Here is a 20,602-nt window from a genome sequence, read left to right as displayed (position 1 = left end):
TGTGTGATGGACCGATGGGGGATCTGTACTCTGTACTTTTGTGTGTATCTGGAAACCTTCAAAATAAAAAGTAAAAATAAAGTCCCAGTTCAGAAAAAGTTATTTGCTACAAATTTATAAGAAGGTCAATACCCATACACTGAGAACCCAGCAGATAAATGGTCAGAGGGCAAGGTCCATAACAGAAAAGTAAATACCCAGTTAATAAACATGAAAAGAAGTTCAATGTCATTAGGAATCAAAGAAATGAAATGAAAACAATTTCAATTTTTTTCACACATTAAATTAACAAAGATAAAAAAATAAGACTCCTGGTTGTAGCCCAGGGTGGCTGTAAATGCAATGTAGATAAGAATGAACAACAGTAAACATTTATGAAAAGTAATTTTGCAAGTGTATCAAGAACCTTAAAAATATGCCTATCTTTTAACCTAGCATTGGAATTGCTGGGAATTTAGTTTAAGGAAAACCTCAAATGCCAGTGAATCTCTCTATATAAAATTGTTCATAACAAAACAACAACAAAAATTTAAATTTTCCATAAGAGGGGCACAGTTAAGTAAATTGTGGCACATCTAAGCAAAGGAATTATATAACCATTCACAAAGACAACATCTCGTGGTTTGAGGAAAATCTGAGTGATGAGGATCACATGAAAAGAGAAGAAAAAAGCTGGATTGAATGTATGAGCTCAATTATGTAAAAAGGCATAAAAACATTGGTAAAGAAATGCACCAGAATTTAATGCTGGTTGCCTCAGGGTGGTGGGAATGCGAGTGACCTTTTTTTCCTTATGGTTATCTGTCTTTTCCAAATTTTCTTCAATGAAAATACATTAGTTTTACAGTCAGAAAAAACAATACACATCATTACTTTTTAGATGTTGTCACCCTGGTCCTTTGCCCTGGTGTAAATTTTTATGATTGCTCCTGTTCTTACAACAAGAAGAGAAACTTCACAAGTGACTGGGTGGCCCTGAGTGGCATTAGGGGTTCACCTACGTGCGATGGATTTTAACCAGCACAAAGGACGCTATAAGTAGGAACATTCAAAGGCAATTAGTTGGTAACAATATTATAAATAGAAAAGGAGCCAAATAAATGTTTCCTGGATATCATTAATTTAGTTGTAGAACAGATTCAGAATTTCTTTGATAACCCCACATAAAGAAGGTAGGCATGATAAAGACAGCCATGTGTTAAACAAAATGTAGATGCAGAGATGGCTCTGCTGTACACAACTAAGATATTCCCACGGAGACAGCACTTCTCAAAATATCACCCTCAAAAACAAAAGCTTCATTTAGGAAAACAATCCTAGTGCAATGCTAATTGAGTTGGTCCTGCCTACCTCTCCCAGAATCCAGCTCTTCTCCTCCCCGCACCGGCTCAGTCTGGATGCTATGGCCCAGTGCAGGCCATTTCTTGGAAGTTTCTTATTTGTAAAGTAGGTGCAATAATTTACTTTACCAAAAAATTACCATATAGGAGTACAGAGAAGACTAGACAGAGAGGCCAGGGGAATGCCCCTAGCACAGTAGCTGGCAAGTCCTATTGATCCGATCTCCAATAGAACTCATTTCCCTTCGTTTCCACTGCCACCACCCCTAACTCCTGCTGGGTGATCACAGTGAACTAGCAATTGCTCTCTGTGCTTCCACTAAGGCTCTCCTCCCAGCAGCCAGCACGATCTTTTAAACATATAAAATGGATTGTGTCACACCTCTGTTTTTAAAACAGGCTCTGTTTTTAAAACAGGAACTGGCTTTCCACTGACTTAGAATAAAATCCAAACTCCTTTCCTGCAAGACTTTGTGTGATCCAGCTCACCTAAATCTCTAACTTCAACTCACGCCACTTGCCTCCTTGCTTGCTACATCCTGGGGTCCCCAGTTCCCTTTGGTTCCTCCAAGGTGCCATGTTACCCCCTTCCCTCTGCTTGGCACATTTTCTCCCCTCAATCCAATCTGGTTGACTGATTCTCATCCTTCATCTCACAGGTGAAATATCAGCTCAGAGAAGACTTCCTTGACTACTCCATCTGAAGCAGAGGCCCTAAAGTACAGTTGACCCTCAGTATTCATGGAGAGTGGTTCCAGGACCCCCAACAGATGCCAAAATCCACAGACGCTCAAGTCCCTTAGCTGACCTTCGGTATCCACAGGTTCCACATCTGTGGATTCAACTAACCATGGATCGTAAACATAATACCGCACAATCCACGGTTGGTTGAATTCATGCACATGGAACCGCTGATACTGGAGAGCTGATTGTACAGTTCTGATGGAACATTTTAAATGATATATATGTCTGTTTCCTTGTTTACCGCCTATTTTACTAGAATGTAAGCTCCTTGAGGATAGGGGATCATCTGTTCCTAGTCACTACTATAGGCTGTCTACCCAACACTCATTCCTTCCTCTCTCCTAACAGAACCCCCATTTTGTTTGCACCTCCATGCCCCTCTGTGAGGACAAGTGCTTCAGGTCTCATCCCAGAGGCAGGGGGTGGGTCCTCATGCCTAAGCCAACCTCAGTGGTCTCATTTCCTTGCCAGTGATTGGTTTGGGCATGGGCATGTGACCGAGTTCTGGTCAACGATGCATGAAGAGAAGTCACTAGGAGAGCTTCTGGCAAAGGTTTTCTGAATCTTAAGAGATATCAGGAAGAGAAAGTCCTTTTGCTGCCTTTGGAGATCATCGTCAGGATGTAATGCCCGGGAGTGATGCAGTCGTCTTGAGACCACGAGGGAAGCCTGCCTGGTGGCAAGGCCAATAGGCTGAGGTAGGCAGACTCAAGAATGAAAGGATGGGGTTTTTGATATCATGAATGAGTCAATCAATTAGCCAATCACTGAACTGCTTACCTCTGAACTTCCCATGATCGATAATAAAGTCCATATTATTCCAGCCAGATTTCCCTCACCTGCAGCTGAAAGCTCCCTGGTACACTATTCTGCACCCCTCTCCCATCTGGTGTACTGTCTGGCACACAGTAGGCACTCAACAAAACTTGTCTGAATGAATTAGAGTTTACAATGTAGATTAAAAAAAAAAATCTTGCTGCTAGAGTAGGATTCATGCCATTTCTATGAGAAAACTGGTTTTTGTTTCTCTTTTACTTTTTTATTACACAAACTACATTAAAAGAAAAAGTTAGAAAAAAGAGAGAAAGAAAAAATTTAAAACATAATTCTACCATCCTAATGTAGTGCAGGACTGGGCTGTTCAAGTAAAGGTTCTTACTGTGAGCACAGACTCCCTGCACTGAGACAGCTCACAGCAATGTGCCATTTCCCTCCACATCCCAGCGCTATGCTCTGCCTTTAGGTACCAGTGTACTGTACATTTAAATTAATTTCACAAATATCTCAGAAATAGGAAAAAAATTTTCTCCTGACTATTAAGCTTCCTGGAATAGTCACAGGAAAAATTTTAAATGTATGTGGAGCATTCATTTCCAAATAAGTCCTATGGAAGGCAGCCTGACAGTTAAGAAGTTTTGGGGTCAGACTTGGATCTGAATCCTAGCTCTGCTACTGCTAGCTGTTGTGACTTCGGGCAAGTCACTTACCTTCTTTGAGCCTCAACTTCCACATCTATAAAATGGGGATAATACCTAATTCATAGGGTTTTTTTTGGGAAGATTAAGTAAGAACACTCATATGGCACTTAGCTTGTAGCTCGGTACATTGTTAATGCTCAAAAGAAGCTATAGCTATGATGAAATTGTTCCTAAGACAATCCTTAAGTTCCACGATTCCTTAAAGAAGGGCCCTACATGTTGAAGGACATGGGAGGTGGCTAAATGCCATGTGCCAAGTCAACTGAGATCTGGTTTCCCAGTGTCACCAAAGGCGGGCCTCCTTCCTGGGCGACAGTGTGGTCCAGTGAAGAGAGCACAGAGCTGAGAGTCAGTCAGAACTGGGTCTAATCAATCCCAGCCATGACTGGGACTCACTGGCTGTGACCTGAGGTTTGACACTACATCTCCGCTCTTCAGTTTCCTCATCTGTAACAGGGATTGTATGACCCCACACCCACCCCCCTGCCCAATGTATCTGTGGACTGAGCCCCAGAAGAGTGTGTCCAGTACAGTGCCTGGCACACAGGTGGGACACAATACACACTAGCTCCCTTCCATTTCTTTCAATCTCAGTTCTTCCCAATCATATTCAGGTTGAAACCAGAAGTTCTTATTACACAATGAACTGGGCCCTCCTAGCAGGAGGGTGCAGGAATGGTACAGTTGGCTTTAAAAAGATGACTAAATTGCCCAACAATGGCAAATAAATATAATAAACCTATCTCACAAATGTTTTATTTGGTTTTAAGGCCCTGCTGTGCCCACATCCTGCTACCCCCTTGAATACGGGGGTCTGCACAGCTCACTCACACAGCGAAAATTGGCAGACCCCTCTCCCCCACCCAGAGTTGCTTCTTGTGCCCTCTGCCCAAGGATGGCAATGTCACAAGAGCAAGGGAGCTGCACAATGCCCAGAGATTTACGAAACTACTCATCTGAAAAAGGGAATGCTGTGCAGAGAGTGGTCGTGTGGGCAGGCCTGGTGCATGGGAGCAATTAGAGCTGGTTTGCAACAACTCAGTGCTGTTCTATTCAATTGCTTAAAGAATTGCCATAGCAACAGCAGCCACACATAGTAAAGTGGCAGCAAGATGGAGCAAACACTTGAAAAAGCCTCTCTCTTGTTAACACTCCTCCCCTCCCAAAATGAATAAAGGGCCATTTTGTTTCTCTAAAATAGTCTTCCAATCAATGTCCACACTTCATGCCAAAGTGGGTGACTAGATGCCCATCTTGTTTTTTTCTTCTTTTTCTTTCTTTCTTTCTTTTTTTGTGCTAATAATGATAACAGCAGCTACCTTTTAATGAACTCCTACTACGTCCCAGGCTGATGAAAATGTCACTTGATAATTCCATCAGCTGGCATTTACTGAGTGTAAACTGTATCTGCACTGGGGATGTGGGATGACCTGGACACTGTCCCCGCCTGCAAGGAGCTTGAAGTCTAGTGAGATGGAGCCATAAGCAAAATTGCTCATGAGATGGGGCAGCATCTGAGCCAAGTCTTGAATGAACACCCACTATGTGCTAGGGATGTAGAGATGAATAAGAAACTCCTTTCCTTCAGAAAGCTCACAGTCTAGTGGGCAGGAGGTGGGAACATGGAGGGAGAGCATTAATGTGAGGCCACATCTAATTGCTAACATATGGGAGTCAGAAGACGGCATTCGGTAACTTACCCGACAAAACAAAACAGACCTGGGGTGGGGTGTGGGGAGGCCTGGACATTTAGAAAGTGCTGCCTCCCACCAGTTGGTGGGCCAGGTCTGTTAGCTATGTCACGCATGGACGGTATCATAACCTCTCACGTGTTATAGCAACTGTAGGCTAATCCCCAACCGCAGGCCACGTGCTCTGCTCAGCACTTCGTGTTCCTTATCCCGTTCAGGCCTCCCTCACAGAAGCAGGGGAAGTGGTAATTCTTCCTCCATGTGTACAATAAGACGTGGAACTGAAGCTCAAATAGCTGTGACTTGCTTTTAGGGTCACACAGCTAAAAAGAGACAGTTAGAGATCTGAACCCAAGTCATCCTGATTTAAAAACCTGCAGTTTATTTGGTATACTGACTAGATTCAGACTGATAGGTCACTAGTTGAAAAGTTCACAGCTTGTTCTTAGAATATTAGAGTTAAAATTGAAAGGCGTCTCATACCTAAAATTAACTTACTTCTAATGAAAAGGAGAATTAGTAGAAAAAACATAAAAGAATGGCAACTAACACCCTTGCTCAAGAGCTCTCAATGCCAGAGGTGTTTGGTGGCTCAGTGCAGAGGGCTCTGCTCTTCTGTGTACTGTGACTTGGAAAAGAGAAGTCGATTCCTGGGCCAGAGTTTAGAATGAATTTACCTAGAAGTATTTCACCATATGGGATATATGCAGAAACTATCTGGGTCTGCTCTTTGGAATCAACATTGCAGTTGATAACCATTAGGACACTTTTAGGCCAGAAGCTTGAGATTGTAAGAGGTGATAAAAGCAAAGGGCCTGAAAGTCTCTAAGAACAAAGAAAACAACAGAACAGGCTCTTTGTGACTGCAGAAACAGCACGATGATAGAAAGGGTGATCCGAGTATGTAGTCTGAGAGAAAAAGAATAAAGGATCTGATGGCATCTCAGGGACAAAAAGTACATGTAAATTGGGGAGTTGACTTGGCAGTGAATAATGTCTTTTACAAAATTACTCAAGGGGAAACATTGCTCCTTTCTGATATCTATCTAAAAGAGAACACTTACGTGGGGCTTCTTACAGAAGCTCCGAGACATTGAGAATAGGGTACATATAATATTTGGTACATAGCAGGCACTCAGTAAATACTCTTTCAATAAATAAATGAACAACACCCTCAATAATACGCTTCAGCAAACACAATAAGAGGATTCAAAAAACTCTTTCGATGATATCCGCGGGCTTGATGGCCTGGCTTACTTTAGGACTAAAACCCAGAGCAGCCAGTCCTGGCGGTCTCTCACAGCCACGGCCCACAGTTTCCAGGTCAGGGAACCACACCGCCTATCTGTTGGTTGTCATACTGTGGCAGCTGCATGTTGTTGTGATACTGAAAGCTATGCCACTGGTATTTCAAATACCAGCAGGGTCACCCATGGTGGACAGGTTTCAGCAGAGCTTCCAGACTGAGACAGACAGGAAGAAGGACCTGGCCACCCATTTGTGAAGAAATTGGCCCTGAAAATCCTGTGACTAGCAGTGGAGCACTGTCTGATGCAGTGCCGGAAGGTGAGAGGGTGGAGCAACAAGAATGGGCAGGGTTCTGCCCTGCCGCGTGCAGGCTCGCTAGGAGTCGGAATCGACTCGACAGCACTAACAAAAGACCCAGAGTGGATCTAGAAATAAAGGTTACAAACTCACATGCCTTCACACACCCATAGCCATAGCCATATAAATGAGTGACAGGAGCAGGGGTAAGACAACAGAATGGTGGCAAAGAGGGGAGGCATGCTCTGTCTTCAAATATTTGGAGCCATCCAAAACAGAGAAAGATTAAAACACCACTCAACAAACCAACACATTTAAGGGCTGGTTTTGTTGGATGTGGCCCACAGACTGCCAGTTTTGACCTCTGATAGAAGAATGGATAGACTATATCTGTCTTCCCATCAAAAATCCCCCCACAAATTATGTCTCAGACTGGCCATGGAGGGGTCCAGCAGTAAGGGTTGAGGGCTCTGTCTTCAGAGAGGGCATCTGAAGGGCTGTCAATCTGTCCTCCTGACTAAATGTTTGTACCTTTGTGTTCTTTAGTGCTTAGGTGAGCAGATGGTGGTGTGCAGTCTCATTATGGAAACTGAGGAGCATAACCAAACACTTATCTCCAATTTAGCTACTTGCAGGAGAAGACAGATGGACTTCCACCCAATCTGTTCCACACCTGGAAAGCCAGGGAATTACTCTTATTTTAATATCTGAAAACAGCAAAAAGACAGAAAATAGACAGGGACTGCATCTCTGTCGGTAGGCACCTCACATACTCTCGTTCACTATATATCACACAGGTATAATCACTCCATTTGACAGATGATAATAATGAGGCTCAGGAAAGGAGGAGACATGTTCAAGATCACACTATGACTGAGCAGAGCAAGCTTCCCTCTAAGCATACCTTCTATGTCTACCTGTCGAGGTCGGTGCAGGAACCCAGCCCAGCGGAGCAGCCCTCTTCAGAGACAGTTCTACGTAGAAAGGGGCTCTTTCCCCAGCTGTCAGGGTCTGCTATTCGGTACAACCAGATCTGCTGGGTTACATTTACCCTTCATGGGGGAGTGGGAAGGTGACTAAAGGAAGGAGTGTAGCAAGAATCCCAGCCTCCCTTTTTGAGGGCACCCCTGAAATTGGTGCTAACCATCTAAACTCCAAGAGAAGATTCTCAAACCTCCGAGATTTGAGAGTTTGCCTCAATCACTTGTGTACTAATGTAGGTGGCAGACAAATACCACAAGCCAGAGGGCAGAGAGCAGCTGCTTCAACGGGATCCTTCTCTCTCAGATTGAAAACTCACTGAACAAAAATCAGCCAACGTTATGACCCTTCTCTACAGAAGCCACAGGGGAAAATAATTTAAGAATACGCTCCAAACACAGGACAAAACAAGGCAGATCATGGAAAGTCCACTTACTCCTCACAAACGGGTAAATCCCCCAGCATTAGGCCAAGACAGCCAAAACCTTCCAGGTTCACCCAGCTAGCTCTCTCTACCATTCTCTATTCAAACCTTCTCCACTCTCCCCAAATGCTGACCCCTGTCCTTCTTTGTCCCCAACCACTGCCCAAGAGACATTCCTGCCTGGATGTCACAGAGAAAAGTAAAGCCGTCAGTGGACCCCTGGCCCAATACCTCTTCCTTTACCTGGATCCCCCTGCTTCAGGCTTCCTTCCCCACTGACACTCAGGCAGAGGGGCAGAGGGCCTAGTCTCTGCTCCAAGGCCAATCTACCTACCCTGCTTTCCCAAACGCCTTCCTTCTCAGGGCCCCGGTTCTGTCAAATACCCTTATCTCTCCCCTGATTCTTTCTCATCAACATTTCAGTGTGCTCAAGTTTCTTCCAATGTTAAAACAACAAAGTGGTTAAGTTTGCATGCTCTGCTTTGGTGGCCTGGGGTTCACGGGTTCAGATCCCAGGTGCAGACCTACACACCGCTTATGCAGTAGCCGCATCCCTCATGCAAAATACAGGAAGGTTGGCACAGATGTTAGCTCAGGGACAATCTTCCTCAGCAAAAAGAGGAAGATGGACAACAGATGTTAGCTCAGGGCCAGTCTTCCCTATCAAACAACAACCACCACCACCAAACTCTAACACCCTCCCTCCCCATTTTCCCTCTTCCTTATCATCAAACTATCTGGCTATCATCATTCTCTCTCTCAACCTCCTACCAGCCAAACTGCCCAGAGGAGCTGTCTAATCTCACCCAAGATTCCCAAGACTTTCTCGTGGCTAAAACCCACAGGAGAGTCTCTGTCTTTAATTAATCTCTCTTCAGTGGCGAGACACTGTTTATTAAGCACTCTCATCCCTTGGCTTTGGTGAGTTTTCCTGGTTTTATTCTCATCTCTCTGGATGTACCTTCCCTGGCTCCTTCACCAGCTCCCCTTTCTTCGGTAGTCTTTTAAATATAGATGTTCTCTGTCTAATGCTCTCTTTACTTCTTACTTTATACATTTTCCCTGGTTAATTATTTACCATCCATATGTTGACATCTCCCAAATCTATATCTCCATCCTACCCTTCTCTCCTGATCTCACGGATTCATATTTAAAGCTGCCTAATTGGATATTTCTTGGGTGGATGTCCACTGACATGTCAAACTCAACATGAATAAAATTGAACTCTTCTTTTTCCTTCGTCCATCGGATGGGAAAAGCCCCACCCAGTCACTAGGTCAGTCCTGCCTTACTTTTCTCTCTCATCTCTATTCACTGGATTCCTGAGATCTGTGGATTCTACTCCCTCACATTTCTCAAGCCCATCCACTTCTCTCCACGCCTTTGGTGACTTCTTCGATGCAGGTTACCATCATCTTTCCCCTGGATTATGGTTATAGCTTCCTAGGTGGTTTCTGCCTCCAAGCTTGCCTTCCTATTAATCATTTCTCTTCTCACACTACTACCATAGCCACCTTTAAAAATGTCTGCATATTCATGTGACTTCCCTGTTTTAAAAACTCTTCCATAGCTGCCCCACTGACATCAGGATGCATTTTAAGCTTCCTGACATGGCTTATAAGGTCCTCCCTGCTCTGGCCCAAAGCTACCTTTAAGTTTCATCTCTTGCCATGCCCCTCCCTTGTGCCAGTGTCTGTTATTCCCCTGCCTGGAGGCTGCTTCCCTCCCTCCTTTCCCTTGCTAACTCTCACTTACTCCCCAAATCTCAGCTTAGATGTCACTTCCTCTGGGGCACCTTCACCTAGCCCCAGTTCCTGCAGTCTCCCACATCGTCCCCTACCTCCCCTCTGGAGCACTCATTAAACTGTATTATAATTGCCTATCTGCTTGTCATTCTCTCCACTGGTCTGTCTCATTCTCTGTTGCCAACCCAGTGTCCAATCTGATTGCTGACACATAAGAGGGGCTATTTATGGTTAAAACAATGAATGAACAGAAATCTCAAAGAAAGATGCATTTGTTTTAAAAAAAAAATTTCATGCTATATGAGTGAACAGCCATAGGATAGCAGAAAAAAACACCAGATTTGTAGAATGAATCAGCTTCTAACCTTGATTCTGCAACTGACTTGCTTTGTGATCTGGCATTGACTGTTTAATGTCTTGGAATCTCAGTTCCTCATCTGTAAAACTGATGTTTCCACCTAGCTCTCAGGTTGTTGTGAGTATTAAATGAGATGACATGTGAAAGCACCTGCCACCAGGCAGGGTGCATAATAGGCATCAGAAATGTTTTTAAAAAATAAGTGAAAAAGTCTAATTATTCAAAAAGGACATTTTGAGGTGCAAGAGAATATAGCTGGTTGGTAAGACACATGACCAGCACTCCATCTGCACTGATGAAAGAAAGCTAGAGGCAGGAGTCATGGACTCAGTATCAAAGCTATTCTGTGCAAGGGAGAGGATTCCTCCAAAGACGTTAAATTAGAAGAACTAAGTTCCCACACGTTATTCTCATTACTTTCCCAGCAAGCTGCTGAGAAAGTTGAGCCCTTTTTTCTTGAGCAGCTTCTCTAGTACACAGCTTTTGGGGGAAACCAATATTGTTGAGTTCCTCCAGAATTGGGAGTTGCTTGACAGAAACCAAGATGAAGAGAAATATTTGCCATATTTATTGCTGGAGCCTGATGGTGTGGAAAAAATCTCCACATAGGCCCCCAAGACAGGATCTTAGAAGAGATCCTAGACCACCCCCTTTCCAGCCAGCCCCCTAGTTTTTCGACTAATTGATTCTATCTCATAAATCTCTCTCTGATTTGCTTTCTCTGCTTTTGAGTTCTGAGTTCAGATTTTCTTCCCAGAACTATTACAATAGCTTTGCCCTGTCTCTGCCTTAGTCTCATCTCCTTCCAAACAACTTCCTTGATGTCTCCAGAAATGCAAACGTCCTCTGCTTCAAATCCTTAAGTGGCTCCACTGACTACAGAAGGACACCCAAACTTCCCGTGAAGCATTCAAAATTATTCCACAAACTGGCCCCTACCTCTTAGTGTCATCTTTCAAAGAAAGCCTATAAACCAGTCATGCAGAACAACTTGAATTTTTTCCAAAGGGTGACTCTTGCTGTTCCCTCTACTTAAAGCAGTCTTCTGCTTTCTGGAAAACTCCTTCAAGACCCATTTCAAGTGAGTATCTTCTTTTCTGGGAAGCTACCCTCAACCTATCCTGGCAGAGTTAATCACATCTGCTTTTGTGCCACTCTCTTACTGAGCATCTTCCTTCTTTATACTGCATTGCAACTGTTTTTCATGTTTGTTTTCCTTATGGGCCTGTGAGTTCTCTGGTCAAACAACAGATGATCAATATAATATTTTTTTAAATGAATGAATGACAAAATAGTGTGTCACCCTCATCTTTGGCTGTAGTGCCCAAGCTGGGTGGTGTGAGCTTCTACAAAATGTTACTGAACTACTTGAGATAAACAACACAGATAATATTACAAAGAATTAGAAGGGATGTGATTTGCACACAAAAAATCTGTGTGAGCTTGGACCCTTCCTCCGCCCACCATAGTGATACTCAACACCCAGCACTCTCTGGGCGCTTAGCAAATGTTGAATAATAACAATAGACTTTTTTGTACTTATAGAACAACATTGTAAACGTTTCATCACTTCCCTGTGGCTGAAAAATTCTAAGTTTAACAACATCTGCCCAATAAAAAAACCCAAAATTCTGCTACTGAGACAAGTGGTATACAAACAAACCTTGGTAAACAGTCTATTTAGACAGCCAAAGGAGGAAAGATGGAAATTTTGTGCACCACAAAAGATAAAAAGGAACTAACGTTCTCTTTCTCAGAAACAACTTAGGATGAAAATGGAAAAAGGCCAAATATAACTCTTGACACTTCTCAGGTCTTCTAGCATGTGGCATCCTGCATTGTCTGGGACTGAAGTCACATTCACCCTCCCAATTAAATCCACTCACATGACAGGATAATGCAATGATCTGAAGCTATTTCACTGTTCTGGGGTTTTAACTTTCGGGATGAACTCATTAATTCATAAATGACAGACTCTAGGTCAGAAGTTAGGCAGATGTGGGTTCAAATCCAGGCTCTACTTCTTACTAGCTACTTTATCTAGGGAAAAATCCAATCTCAGGTTTTTTTTTCTTTTTTAAACCCCACAAAATTAGGAAAATATCGCCTATTCTGGAAGATAATACTGAAGAGTTCAGCAAAACAAAGCAGAGGGAGATCAAGAGTAAAAGAAGATGAAAGAGCAGTTGAGGGCATGGATAAGAGATTGGGAAGCTCCAACATATTTATAGAGGAGTTTCAAGAATAAAACCCAAAACAAAACAAAAACAAAAACAAAAGAAATGCTAGGCTTGTCAAAGAGTAATATTTGAAGTGATAATGGCTGAGAATATTCCAGAACTGAGGGAAGACATGAGCCCTCAGATTGAAAAGACACTATGAGTACCAAGGAGGATAAATAAAAATAAACCCATCCCTAGATACATTATAGTGAAATTGCAGAATGTAAAGTGAAGGAAGATTCTTAGAGAGAAAAGATGGATTTTTATAAAAGCATGACAATTGGATTGGTAACAGACTTTTCACCAATAAAAACAGATGAGAAAAGACAAATCTTCAAAGGGCAGAAAGAAAACTGTCAATGTACAGTTTCATGCCCAGATAAACTATCTTTCAAGAGTCATAGTAAATACAGATATTTTCAGACATAAAAAGAGAAGAGGGGTTTGTGGATCCTCAGTGAAAGAAATATGAAAGATGTAATTCAGCAAGAAGAAAAGTGAACACATGGGGAAACAATGGTGAACACGGATGCTGATAAATTACAAAACTAACTACAGTCTACATTTTATTGTTAGCGTTTTGTAAAAAGGTAAAGTTAATAATCTAATAAGGATAAGATTTGCAAATGAGGGTGTCCAATGAGTAAAGTATATTAAAATCTTTGTATTATTTAGGAAGAGAATAAGATAATAAATAATTTAGAATTGTTAATTTATGTGATTTCCATATATGTAGGTTTATTCTGTTTTTCAGCATTCTAGGCTTGACCCCCTCCAAAAATCTTCCTGGAACAGCAAAATGTCACTCTTTTCCATTTTGTAGACGTAGTCTTCCTACAATATTTTACAAATAGCTTGCCTCAAACTAAGCACATGTTTTAATCTACTCTGTAGAAGGTTTGTTTAGGATCCCCTCTCCCCGTCTGCTTTGGTCTTTTTCTCAGCTGAGTCATTTTCCCTTCCCTTTTAACTTCCTTCATTTTTCACATTTGAACTTATTTTTTTTTAAATCTTCCCAATCCTCCATTTTTCTTCCCTTCTAACTTTTTATTTTGACATAATTTCAGATTTGCAGAAAAGTTGCAAGAATAGTTCAAAGAAGGGCAAATTCACCCATTCACCCTTCACCTAGATTCCCCACATAGTAACATTTTACCACAATGGCTTTATTCTTCTCTCTCTTTCCCCTTGCACATATGTGTGCACACATTATTAGATCATTATATATTATACATATAGTCTATCTGTATAAATGTTTTTCTGAACCATTTGAGAATAAGTTTAAGACCTTATGTCCCTTTACCCCTACATACTTAAGTATAGTCAGTTCTGGTATAATGTGACATATATGTTCCTAAAAATTCTCATGCTTAGGGGTGTAACACTCAAAAACTTCATCAGTGACATGTGAGAAATAAGATAGAAATCTAATAAAAACAGTAGCACCATTTTAATCATGTTCAATGGGTAAGAAATACAAAAATACTACAATGAATATGTCATTTTACCTTGAAAAGGACCTGAAGTTTGCTCTAGAAGTGGGTGTCAGAAGGACTGTAGCCTACGGGTAGATTGTGAAGTGGTGGAAGAAGGATGGAAAATTGTAACACTGCTGTGGACAGGATGTGCGTGGTTCATAAGACACGTGATAAACTGAGGTGGGTGGCAGATGTCTGAGGTGTGTGCATGTGTGCATCTTGTGTATTCCGGTGCATCTTGTGTATTCTGATACACCTTGGTTAGGTTGGGTGTGGTTTTCTGCATTCACCTAGTATTTCTTGCAGATGATGTCATTCATAACTAAACATGAAATTCACATTATGCTCAAACTGTTCCCTAAGACATCAATCGCATTAGAACAAAACTGTTAAAACAGGCATTAGTACAATTTTATTGCATTTCCTAAAATCAAGAATGTTTTCTTACATAATCACAGTACAATGATCAAAATCAGGAAATTAACATTGATACAATAAAAATCTAATCTATAGACTTTATTCAGAATTCACTAATTGTCCCAATAATGTCTTTTTACAGCAAAAGAAAATCCTGGGTCATACATTGCACGCAGTCTCTTAGTCTCCTTTAATCTAGAATAGTTCTTGGGTCTTTCTCTGTTGTAAGACATTAACATTTTTGAAGAGTACAGGCCAGCTATTTTGTTGAATGTTCCTCAATTCAGGTCAAACTCTCTACTCCCACCTCAAACTATCACTGTTGGCTAAAGCACTGCTAATGCCTGAAATGTTCCTGAATGTGATTCAAGTGTGGAGGTAGGGTCTATGCCTTTTATCATAGCTCCCTTTGAAAAATCAAGTAAAATCTGCATTGGAAAACCTAGAAAATGGCAGTTACCTAACTGCCCTTAAATAAAAGTCCCTTCTTTTAAGAGCATTAAAAACTAAAAGACACACAGAAAACTCGTCCACCACAGAAAGTAATTGGCTCACTATATCCCAAAGTATAGGAAGTACATGTCACTCACTGGACAGTCATTTTTAGAAGTCTGACATTCAGATTAATATTTTAGGAAGGCTGTTGTGACGGGGGAGGAAGATTGGGAACTAACATTTTTTGAGCATGTACAATGTGGTAATTATACACATTATGGTAATATGCATTTAATCCTCATAACAGCTCTCTGAAGTTGGCATAAATGTCCCTATTTTGCAGATACGGAAGCTGAGCTAGGATATGAACTCCTGTCTGTTTTACTCTAAATCTTATACTCTCTCCCCAATCTCCATGTGTCTTCCAAGAATTGCAAGGGTTTTAATGTTTATTAATCGATAAAAAGGGAACCAGTAAGGTTGCAGCCCAGGGCACAGCAGGAATCCAAGAAGCATCTCAGACATGGATAAATAATGCGGAGAGTGGCCATCATTGCTTTACCCAGAGGCCGTCACTCACCAACAACAGTTACCACACACAAGGATATTTAGGACATTTTATGTAGAAACAGCAGGGTTATGAGCTAATATTCTTAATTATCTCATTTTGGCTTCCTCAGTCTCTGCTGTTGAAATGTTTCTCCTGCAAAAGGAAACGCACATTTTCCATAGAGCCGAGCCTTGTATCTGAATCACAATTCTACCACTTAGGTGCCATGTGGTTGTAGAGAGCTAAGCTCTGTGTCAAGCACACAGTAGGTGCTCAACATATGTTTCAAAAAACATTTTGAAAATGCTTTTATTCATGTTAGTGGTGGACTTTTTCTCCCACCTGGATTTTTATCTTGACTAAAAAGAAAATAGCACAAATCCATTCATTCATTCACTCACTCTCAGCACACCAAAAACATGGCTACAGAATCTACAGGAACATTCTGCTACCCTTTGGCATTCTGAGGTTCAGAACAGGAAGGTTCTAAATAATAGATAAGAAGAAATGGTATGACAATGCCATTATTTCTCTAAACAGTAGCGAATTCCTCATAATCCTCTAAATAATAGAGGAAGAAATGGTACTGCACTGGAGCCTGACTTCTCAGATTCCAAAGCTGCCTTGCCATTCCCTGTGCTGTAAACGGAGTTCAAAAAGACAAACCTCTTGGAGTTTGCGGGTGGTGACTGATTTCTTTGTGTGTACTGTCCTGTGGGGTGTCTGAAGTGTTAGAATTTGGAGGGAGTGTTCCAACTAGCCAGGTAGGTATTAGAATAGGGTGCACGATGCTGCCACTGTGGAGAGGGACCCATTAGATCATTCTGAGACTCTGTTCAAAGCTGCAGGGAGCAATTTACTTGTCCAACCGAGATTCTGAATTCTTTCTTCCTAGAAAGGCCAATCAAGGGTGAAGGCTGTGAAATGGATTTTCTGTGTTTAGTTACTAAAACCCTGGGAAGGAATATTTACTTACATTTAAGTTGAGCCAGCCCCTCACTTCCACAGCCACCAAGGAAACCCAGAACCTCAACACACTGGATCAAGCCACATTTCAGAGTCCTTGGGAAGTTTGAAATGTGATATACTACAAGAGTCCAGATCTTGTAATCTCTGAGCTGGATTGTAAACACATTATAAAATTACAGAATTTTGGAATTATTAACACTTTATTTTGTAATTCCATTGAGTTTCCTTTAATCTATCATGTAACTTATATTTACATATAAAAGACTATACATAACCTGTGTTAACTTATACTGCATAATAATAAAATGAACATCCGTGAACCTACCATCTAACTTAAGAAAGAGACATCATTGCATTGTCTTGGTTTCCCTCCATTGTCTCCTCCTGCCTCTCTCCCAGACCTCATTAACTTCTATTCTCAATTCTGCTTTTCACTCCCTAAAGTGTTTTTTAAAAAATAGTTTTATCACACATATATGTGGCCTAAATAATATTTAGTTTTGCTTATTATTGAGCCTTAAATGGTATTGTACTATATGTTTCTAAGATTCATCCACATTGTTGCTCCACTAATTTTCACGGCTATATAATATTTCATCATGTAAATCTACTATAATTTATCTATTAGCCTTCAATGTGCATTTGAATTGTTTCTAGTTTTTTGCTGCTATGAAAGTTTCTGTACATTTTTCATAGCCTAAATGGGCAAGAGTTTCAACTTTATAAAATAATGCTAAATTGTTTTCTAAAATCGAGGTACCAATTTAAACTTTAACCAGCAAAATAAGAGCTCTTATTGCTCCACGTAGTTGCCATCAGTATCTGACTTTCTAATTTTTGCCAATTTAATAGGTGCAAAATGTAATGATGCCTTGGTCTTAATTTCAGTTTCCTTGATTGATTAGTGAAGTTGAGTCTAGATATTTTCATTAAGTTTATGAAGTATTCATGTTACCTCTTCTGTGAAATGTCTGTTCATATCTTTTACCTGTTTTAATTTTTATTGATTAACAGAAATTCTTCATATAATCTAGAAACCAAGCCTCTGTCAGTTAAAGGTACAAATATCTTCCTTCAGTGTGTGGCTTGTTTTTTCACACTGGCTTTATAGTATCTATTTATTTGTCTAGGAGCAAAGTTCTACTGACATTCTCTGAGAAATAAGATTTAAAATGACAAAAAATTGGAACTAGACCAAGAACCTAGAAGACATCCTTGATTCTTCTCTTTCTCTCATCTAACACTTTAGCAAGTCCTGTCACCAAATTGTCCCCAAATCTGACCACTTCTCTCCATCTCCTTTTGGCCACAGGGGTCTCTCCCCAGGCCCTAAGGAGTCTGTTCCTTGACTCCTATGCTGGAGCCCGTACAGCGCCTTCCCCACACAGCGGCCAAAACAAGCTTCTTAAAACTTAAACTGGATCATTCTACTTCTGGCTAAAGTCCCTCCAGTGGTTTCCGCTGTACCTAGATTAAAGTCCAAACTCTTCCAGAGCCCACAAGGTCCTTCACGATCTGACCCCTGCCTACCTCTCTGACTTCATCTCCTATGATGACTCTCCCCAGGTTTGACTCTGTTTCAGGCATACTGTCTTGCTTTCTGTGCCTCAGATAGGCCCAACTCATTCCTACTTTGGGTCTCTGTACTTGCTGTTTGTTTCACCTGGAATGCTCTTCCCCAGATACCTATATACCTGTTACTTCTCATCATTCAGGTTGCAGCTCAGACGCCACCTCCTTGGAGAAGAGTACCAAAAAAACACTTCCCCATTCCCCTCAAACCTGTAACTCGCTACTCCTTATAGTGTTTTCTTTTCTTCATAGCAATCGTCACTATCTGAAATCATCTTCTTCCATTTTTTGTTTGTGTTTACGACCTGTCTTCTTCCAGTAGAACGTAAGTTCCATGAGGGCACTCACTACACTGGGGGAAGATATTTTACTTCTTTTCTCAGGAAAAAATGGAAAAACAGAAAAGAGGATTCTGGGAATTTGGTGGTAGTAGTAGCCGTAGTAGGAAGGAGGATCTGGCCACCCACTTCTGAAAAAATTGGCCATGAAACTCTGTGAATAGCAGCAGAGCATTGTCTGATACAGTGCCAGAAGGTGAGAGGATGGCGCAAAAAGACTGGGCAGGGTTCCACTCTGCTGTACACAGGGTGGCTAGGAGTTGGAATCAACTTGATGGTACTAACAAAACAAGTAGCAGTAGTAGAGTTTTTTTAGTATCTTCAAATCCCCATATAAAAAAGGCTGAACAATTAGATAGCAAAACCTCAAATGCATGTGTAACATTTACAACAAAACTAGGTGGACAATGGACTCCAAAATGCAAGGAGGTGAGTATAAATCATCAACACTGCAAACCACCAACAGACCTGCTTGGTGTGGGCATCGGGGTTAACAGACCTGAGAACAAGTGAACCTCAAAACAGCCAATCAGGCCTTGCAGAAAGCTCAGTGGGCCAACTTAAGAATGGCAGTTGAAACTAGGAAGGATTTGACCTCTGCAACAGCAGTGAGCACAGGGGACCTACAGCAAGAAGGGCTGAAGGGGCTGAAGTGGTCTAGCCCCTGTGAGCCCTAGGAACCCCTACGAACTCTTGAAACAATGTGCCAGGACTTCCTTCCAGGGCAGGAATCCATACTGGAGAGGAGCTGCAGGGATTGGGAAGGACAGAGACAACAGAGAGGAAGGAAAAGAAGGTCTAGATCCAAGTGGGAGAAGGAAACACAGCCGGAACGTTTGAACACTACTAAAACAACAGATGAGGGGCTCTGTGAACTAGAAAGGCTTACGTGAACTCCATCCCATTCTAAAGTCAGGAAAATTAATTTCACCTAAAAATAAATGACATAAAAACATTGAGGTCAAATCCTACACAAAGGTATTATGAAAAAAAAATAAAAAGGAACAGAATAATATACTTGTAGACAATGAAAGCATGCCTGAAATATACATCCATGAAATAGATTAAAACTGTAATCTACTGTGTCAAAATGACTTAAGGACATTAAGAAAATCATATAAGATATGAAAGAACAACACATATCTCAGTTATAAAAACATATAAATGAGGGGATAAGATTCAGGAAAGAATTGGAAATAAAAGAAAAACTCTTTTCAGAAATAAAGACTATACTAGAAGGACTATAAGAACAAATCAACTCAACAAATAAAGCTTTAAGAAAAACAAAAGAAAAAGAGAAAGCTTTAAAAATAAAAAAGAGGGATTCTATATCAATAATAATATAAAGAGTTAAAAAAAGAAAAAAATAAAGAGATTAAAAAGATTTTAAAGAGAGTGAAAAATAGGGAGGACATGCAAAGAAGATTGACATACAAATAATTAGAGCCCCTAAAGAAGAAAAATAAAGCAAAAGAACAAAATTGATGCTAAGACCTATCATTTAAGAAAATTTTCTTGAAATTAAAAAAAAGACTTGAAACTATATGTTTCAAACATGTTGAAAGACAACATTATATACCTGAGCCTACAGACCCAGAAAGTGTAATAAAATTACTAGACTTTAAAAGAAGAGAAAAAAATCCCCGGCATCTAACAAAAAAGGATATGTGACTTATTAAAGAAAGAAGTTATGATTATCATCAGACTTTGACAGCAACACGCTTTGCCAGGAGCAAATGGAGTTAACATATGTAAGATACTCAGAGAAACAAAGTATGAACCAAGGATTTTATATCCAGCAAAACTGACTTTCATATGGAAAGGGCACAGAAAAATTATTATCCACCTTTAACAACAGAGGGAATACTGTTCCCAAGAGCCTTCTTGATGAATCTACCAGGGAGCAAGTTTCAGACAACATGACTGAAGAGTCATCACCATTAGAACTGGTTCGAGCCCCCCAAAGACTGAGACTAAAGGAGGTCAGACAGGGAGAGAGTATAGTGTGTAATGGCTGTATGTTTCAGAAACGTAAATATAGTTCAACTGGCCAAAATCTTGGGGGGGGGGGGCTAGGAATCGGGAGAGATATGCAAAAAAAGTTAAAATATTTCCTGTAATCATGCTAGTGGTAGTATTTGTACTGTTTACTGAGGCTGCTGTGTATGAAAATAAATTAGTAATTTTGGGATATTGTAATTCTGTTATCCCCTGTGACCTTGAGATCCAGAATTCTCAGCATGGAAGAAAGGAAATACAAATGTAACAGAGAAGAGGTTAAGCAAAACTCTGTAGTCTTGAATTTGAATTGGAAG

At 40.9% G+C, this 20,602-nt stretch overlaps 1 protein-coding gene and 1 long non-coding RNA gene across 14 annotated transcripts in view; one reads left to right on the top strand and one right to left on the bottom strand.

The window, feature by feature from the left end:
- Nucleotides 1-19,525, top strand: part of LOC123289296 (uncharacterized) — a 52,654-nt gene extending 33,129 nt beyond the window's left edge. The window contains exon 3 of the long non-coding RNA XR_011506236.1: nucleotides 2,000-19,525. This is a non-coding gene — a long non-coding RNA (uncharacterized lncRNA). The remainder of the gene's footprint in view (nucleotides 1-1,999) is intronic.
- The window catches only part of DENND1A (DENN domain containing 1A), a 513,599-nt gene that overhangs the window by 123,173 nt on the left and 369,824 nt on the right, over nucleotides 1-20,602 (bottom strand). The window lies entirely within an intron of this gene.

The sequence above is a fragment of the Equus asinus genome, chromosome 10 (assembly GCF_041296235.1).
Source record: "Equus asinus isolate D_3611 breed Donkey chromosome 10, EquAss-T2T_v2, whole genome shotgun sequence".
NCBI classification, from domain to species: domain Eukaryota; kingdom Metazoa; phylum Chordata; class Mammalia; order Perissodactyla; family Equidae; genus Equus; species Equus asinus.
This window is presented reverse-complemented; position numbering and strand designations above follow the sequence as displayed.